Here is a 7,616-nt window from a genome sequence, read left to right as displayed (position 1 = left end):
ACTAACATGTTTACGTGTATTTTGAAAGTCTGGTTTAAGTCGCACTAACATGTTTACGTGTATTTTGAAAGTCTGGTTTAAGTCGCACTAACATGTCATGGAAACAGACTGAGTGACTTTGAGACGAGGGGACCAGCAGCAGTAAAACATCAACTCATTTCCAGGTTTCAATCATATGTGTCTAACTCCAGCTGCAGGAAACATCTGTACAGCTGATACACACCTGCTGTCTGGAATAAAAACGAGCTGCTGACGTCCTTCAGCTGTCAAATTAGACTGAACCATGTGAGGTGAAAGTAAGAAACCAGCATCTTCTCACCTCTGAACAGATCTATATCAAGATTACGCTTTTAATTTTTAAATATGATTTAGCTTAAATTCTATTAATGAAACATCAGGAAACACCACTCTGTCTTTAATGTGCAGCTGATGGACGCTGCTGTCACACACACGGAAACAGAGCTGAGAAAATATATAATTATGGTAAATCAAAATATTAATAAATGTGTTAGAATCTGAATCAGAAATACTTTATTGATCCTTGAGGGGAATTTGTGATTCATTACAGTCGCTCCAATGTAAAGAAGAGAGAATTATAAGAAGTAAGAACAGAAGTGTGTAAATATAAAGCAATAAAATAACGTAAAAAACAAAATAAAATAAAATAAAATAAAATGAGCATTATGCGACAGTGTTTAACCTCGGTACTTAGGGTGTTAAAAATCTAAAAAATAAAACATATATATATCGTCACTGTGCTGAGGCTGTAGGTGTGATATTTTTAACTACAATATATACATCGATAGAATAAAACAAAAACTGAAGAGTAAACATGTATGTTCTGCACTGTCTAACTAATTATCAGTCGCTCCATAATTAAGGAACAATTCATATCATTTCCTGTCGTTATAAAAAGTTATACAAACTGACTTTAATCACAGTTTCTGTGTAAAACTAGATTCCTGTAAATTTACAGTCAAAACTAAAACAGGTTTTATTTTGAAAACTGCAACAGGAAGTGGTCCTCTGTGTGTTCTGTGGCTTGACAGCAGCAGATTAAACTCAGGGTTTAAATTAAAGACCATTAAAGAAAAACACCTTTGAACATAAGAGGCAGATAAAGGTGATGTTCGTTAATAAAACATCGTGAACATTAAAACTCTGCTTTTAATTAGAATCAAGAAACAAACCAATCAAACTGTTGCTTTGCTTCAGACAGATGTTGTGTGATCCTCGTTAGATTAAGACCGTCCTGTAAATAGATTAAACACAGTTTAATTTACATCCCTGATCACTTGTTCAGACTCCCCGGGGTCATTAATTGGATTTATTTTTCATTTCATCCACAGATTTTCTTCCTCATCAGATTCTTCTGGTCAAATGGAAGCAGATCTTCAGAGCGGTGTGCAGAGCGGCCGCGCTGTCAAGCCCAGTTAAGCGTGCAGTCGCCCCTGCTGCTAATGCGAGGGCCTGCAGCGGCACAATGGAGGCTTTGTTGTTGGAGAATTTGTCTGAGAAGTAATCCTTGACACTGGGCCACTCAGAGGCCCGAGCCTTTGTTTCATAAGGCTCCTGAATGTTACAGTAGGGACCAGTGCTCTGCAGCAACTTAAAGTTAGAGTGAGGCGTGCTGCGGCTGATCTGTGTCACAGTATGTGAGAGCTGTGTGTGAATGTTTGAGTCTGGCTGTGGAGCGGTTGGATGGTGAAGGGTCAAAGGTCATGAGCACGGAATGAAGTTGAAAGGGACATTTTTGCTTTTTAGATTTATATATTCTATTTCGACTACACCATCCTACAACTGGAAAATCTGGATTAATCCACCGCTGAAAATAGTGCCCCAGAAAAAGCACCATTTCCTCCTGTTTTGATGACGTTTATTAAAAACCATAGTGACCAGCTGTTTTGGGAAATAACCGAGAATTCAACAGTAATGAAACTGCACATCTGAGCTGCTTTAAAGATAAACATATCCAACGGGAAGTGAGAGCAACAGACAGGAAGTCACAGAGAGACAAACACATTTTTGTTTTGGGTGTGTTTATGGGATTTGTTGGCCTGAAAGATTTTACAACATCAGAATTATCCTACGATATGGATCTGTGATGACACATCAGAGCGCTGCAGGGATGACGTGTTGTTTGTAGGCTGACACGGGAGTTGGCGTCGCTCTGGTTAACTCGTCAGAAAGCCAATGGAATTTTCCACAGTTGTAGGTGTAGAGCAGGGATACTGGACCTCTGCAAAATGACAGGAGGCTAGTTAGTAAATAAACATTACTAATCAATGTATAAGACCTCTGCTGTGGGGTCTGAGGGACCCTCTCCTGGCTCCTGTTTTTATAAACAAGCTCTACATTGAAATATATTTTTTGTAGGTCGTTGTGTAAGTTAGAGTTGCCCTGGCTCCCTCGTCAAAAAGCCAACAGGATTTTCCCATTGGCTTTTGAATTATTGCAGAAAATAAACTCTGTGACAAACAAACATTTATGAAACTTACATGTTTTAATCAGTGAGATAATCATAACAAATTCATCTTCTCCAGTTTTGTGACTATTGAAGCCTTCACACAATCACAAGGAGTAAAAAGCTAATGTTAGGGTATAAACAAACCACACTACAGTCACATGACTTAAAGTTTCTTTATGCTTCTGCGTACACTCGACGCAAAGTGCACGCAGTTGCTGTGTGCCTATCATAGTTCTGCGTCCTGTTGGTCTATGTCGCTATGCAATTCCCCGCCAAAGCGCTTGGGGGCGCTGTGTTCTTTTATATACCTACCTAGGCCCTGTGTAGACGACAACAGTTTCTCTAAAAACAGAAAAGTCTGTCCTTTGCGTTTTAGAAAACTTTCGCGTTTATATGACGACGTTATTGAAACGATCTCCGTTCACATGGAGCCACAAAATCAAGTAAGGTAAAGCTGCAGTGCCAGAGGCTGCACTTTCAGGACCGTTTAATTTTCCAAGCGGAGGCTGCAACCTGAAGTTTATTTTTATTTTTTTGCTATACCCAAAACCTTCTTATTAAATAGTTATAATCAGTGTTGGGCAGTAACGCGTAATTTGATTGATGAAGCCCAGGTAACTATACATTACCACTGCTGGTCCTCTCACCCACACCTAAACACCTGTCCAGGGAGGACCGCGGAGTTCAGGCCGGGCGTGCCAACACTGTGTATCCCAGGACGGGTGCTCAAGTTTGGGTGAGAGGAGCGGAGAGGACCGCGACGAGGTGGAGTTGCTATAGGAACAGATCTACACTTTGCTGGAGAAGCGTTGATAAATTCAACAGGGTGAGCAGCACAAACAGAGCTCACCATTGTTGTTGTGATGGTCGACTTTCTCGCACATGCCTAGTGACTGGAACCGTANTGCGGACGCATATTGCAAGTTTAGGGGGCAATCACAGAGAGATGCGGACACTTCAAAGACACTTGAAACCCTGGAAGCGCTTATTCAATGCGTGCTAGCTACTGGCATCTGACGCTCAAAAAGTTGAAAATATTTTAACTTTTTAGCGTCTACACGCGTCTAAAAAGAAGCGTCTACAAAAATGTGTGTCTAAAAAGACGCTTGAACGCCAGTCAGACGCGCCGTATCATAGGAAAACAATGGTTTTACTGGCGTCGCGTTTCTAGAGTTTCATCTCGGTGTGATCACTCCCTTACATCAATCAATCAATCAATCAATCAGTTTTATTTATAAAGCCCAATATCACAAATCACAATTTGCCTCACAGGGCTTTACAGCATACGACATCCCTCTGTCCTTATGACCCTCACAGCTGATCAGGAAAAACTCCCCAAAAAACCTTTAACGGGAAAAAAAACGGTAGAAAGCTCAGGAAGAGCAACTGAGGAGGGATCCCTCTTCCAGGACGGACAGACGTGCAATAGATGTCGTACAGAACAGATCAGCAACACATGACAACAGAGACGGTGCTGTTTCCAAAAAATTGCACTCTGGAACCTGTTTTCAAAATGTTGCGTTTTCAGGCACCCAAAACATCGCTGTCGGTAAACGATCGGCCAAAACGCAACTATGGTTTACTGTTTTTGGTTGAAATCGTTGTCATATAAACGGGACCCTAGACTCTGTGACGTCTATGGTCGTTGCTTGTTCATTGTTTGTTTATCTTCCAGCTTTGTTCTAGTCACAGTGAAGATGGCAACCGAGAGACAGACTGTTGCTGGAGCTCGAAATGATCGACAATGAATAATAAATGCTCTTATTACAAATGTTACGACGACGACGAAGAGAGGCGACTGCGCTGATGGTCTGTACGGCCGTTGAATGGTGTTGTGGTGCTGCAGCAGGAAGTGAAACCTTGCGAAATGCTGGAAATGATGCAGTTTGAAGGACCAATCATAGCTCTTGCGGTCTGCTTTGGGTCTGCGTTGCCTCAACGTGTGGTTACAATTTTTTTGAGGTGCATGTCGCGTCTCTGCGTCGATCGCAGAGGGACACAACGCCTCTGCAAAGCCCTCTGCATCATAGGTGCGCAGAAGCATAAACCTTGCTTTAGTGTCACCTCCACAACAAGACTTGAGTCCTTGAAAGTCTTGAACGGGAAATCAGTGGTGTTATAAACTCACCAGCTGATCAGTGTGGCTGATAAACTGTCTGTTCATCTGACTGCTTCATTGTCTGTGTGTGTGTGTGTGTGTGTGTGTGTGTGTGTGTGTGTTTATGTGTGTGTGCTGATCATATGAACGTGTGGACAGTCTGCAGGGTTCACTGGTTGACTAAGTGAGCTGTTAGACACACTGTTGGAATGAGCACTGTGTGTGTGTGTGTGTGTGTGTGTGTGTGTTTACACTGTCTCCTCAAACAAAGCACATGCAAATACGGTCTCACACACTCACGTGCACACCCTTTGAAGTGTTTCACAGACTGAAGCCTGTCAGTACACATTATTTAGACGTGGGTCGCCACATGGGGAAACACACACACACACACACACACACACACACACACAGAGCCGTCCATGTTGTGTCTTGTGGACTTAAGCAAAGCCTGTTTGCAGTCTGTGACCATGTTCAGGCTCACCGACCCCGTCGCCAGGCAAGAGCGCCAATATTTGTCGATCCTGAAACACGGCGGACGTGTCCAGGACCCGGCTCTCGACAGTATCTGCACGTGACAGCTTCAGTGCGGTCAGAGAGACAGAGACTGTGGTTTGGAAAATGAAATATGCAAAATGTAAAGTAAACTGTGGCCTCTGGGCCACGATCAAAGATTTTATCTCATCGTTCTCTGATGACTTTAACTCTGAGTTAAAGTGAGAGAGTTGAGACTGACCGACACCTGACTCAGTCCTCATGTGGACAAATATTTAAAATATAAAGTGACACACACCAAGAACTCTAACGAGGTGCTGATCACTGATTGTTAAATAAAGTGACGTCAGTGTCAGGCGGTCGATGAACAGTCTATCTGTGACCACGTCTGTGTTAAATTTATGGGACAAAATTTCTATGAAAATCGTTTCAGAGTTTAGAACGAGGTCGTGTTGATGAATAAATTCAAAGTTTTGGTGGACAAGAACTGAAACTCATCCTCCAGACTCCACTGTCAGATGAAGGGAGGAGAATTATATGATATCAGATTATAAAGTCCTTTAGATTCTACAATCAGCCATGTGTCAGCGATCACAGAGAACTCATGATGTCAGGAGGATACATGTCACGGGGTGTGGCAGGACCCAAATGCACCAGTCTTTATTAAATATGACAATATAAATCATGACAGATAAATTCTGAACCAGCTGATCATAGTTTGTGTGTGTCTTCTGTAGTACCACTTAGTCAACACAGGAAGTGGTGCACAAATTGCAAAACGTCATTTTTCATTTCATTTCATTTTTTGTCATATTTCAGCCAGGATAAATCACACACAGTGTGTGGAGGCTTTATTGTCTTCACAATTTATTGTTTCTTATCTGTGAAATTAAAGTAAATCAAAGCTTTGTTTCCACTGAGGGAAATGGTTTCAGCGACGTGTAATTATGTTTCTGTGGAGGTGCTTGTCAGGCTGCGCGTAGGCTCTATGTCGATGGAGAACCTACGCCGTAGGTATGGCGTTGATTCGATGAAGAAGTATAAATCCCGCTTGACTCATGCGTGCAATGTCCGATGGAAGCCGCATCAATCAGCGTCCCAGCGGTGCCGCCGACACTCAGGCGTGTGCAAAGGCCCGTTTATCTCTGCTAGTGTTTTAATTTAGTTTTTATTCCTGGCAGAACCACGTCCACCACAAATAGTTTAAAGTTTACACCTCAGTGTCAGCCTGAAGTTCCCAAACAGGACCGAACTAAATGTTCCATACTATGTGTTTGTGTGTGCCGTGTTTGGAATATGTGTCTCAGTAAAACTGCACGGACCCTTCAGCTGCTGCATTATAACTAATGTGTTTAATGCAGCAGGTCATTATTCACACCCACAGAGCTTTAGTTTAGATTCCAGCAGGGACCCCAGAGTTTCCATCAACACCACACACTAAGTGTTGAACTGTGTACGAAATGATGCACATTTACATTATTCCATTCTGCTCTGTGCTGCTGCGTGTCGACTGGAATATTTCAGTCAATATGGAGAGTGAGACGACAGCAGGAGACGCATGATTCAGACTGTGCAGTGAGACGGACAATGTCCAACCCTGCAGACAGTTTCCTCCTACAAATAAAAAGTTCACAATTAATACGCTGCTAGTTAGCAGAGCTGTATCACAGGACGAGGTGTGTGTGTGTGTGTGTGTGTGTGTGTGTGTCTGGATGTCAGCAACATTATGAAAGAATCAGACACGTGCACAGACAGACCCCAGGTGCCCTCTGACTGGATAGGTGACCTTTTTTTTCTTTCTCTTCAATAACTTTATATTTTAAGTTTTTTTATTTGGCTCATGGCTTCAACTCTCAATTAAAAGTGCACTGTTTGCCCGACACCTGCGTCTGAGTCCAGCTCCTCCTTCTGCACCTGCAGCCGCACTCAGATGGAGCGCCCTGCAGAGCAGCATCATGTGTTCCTCATCTGCCTCCATGGACGACCAGGTAATGATGAGCTTTGACATTTTTTGTCACTGGTGTGGAATTAAACCACTATTAAATTATCTCAATACAGACAGACTAATGTCGGCAACAACCCACCGTCAACAACAAGTCCGATAGTCTGGTGTAAAATCACACCGTCTTCCCCCAGCTCTGCACAGTGTGAGCGGAGACAGACGCCGAATTTACTTCCCACTTTCACATGTGTAAAAAACAAAATTCAGCTTTAAATAAAGTTTATGTCTCTCATGTCTCTGATGATTAATTTAAACCAAAATGACATTCAGTTTGTGGCTGTGACGTAAAGAGTGCAGAGGAGGAGAGGAGGAGAGGAGGAGAGGAGGGTGCAGGTTTTCGTTCCCTAGCATTCTCTGAAAAGATTTAAAACTTATTAAAGGGAAATTTCGGTTTATTTCAACCTGTCTCCTATCGTCCTAAATTTGTTTCAAGTGACTAGTGACATAGAAATAATAGTTAGCATGTTAGCCGTTAGCCTAGATACAGCCGGGGCGCATAGTAGCGTCAGACCTGTTAAAACGTAAGTGAACGGGCAACCTTCAAGTGCAAAGTT

Source organism: Epinephelus moara, chromosome 23 (genome assembly GCF_006386435.1).
Source record: "Epinephelus moara isolate mb chromosome 23, YSFRI_EMoa_1.0, whole genome shotgun sequence".
NCBI classification, from domain to species: domain Eukaryota; kingdom Metazoa; phylum Chordata; class Actinopteri; order Perciformes; family Serranidae; genus Epinephelus; species Epinephelus moara.
This window is presented reverse-complemented; position numbering follows the sequence as displayed.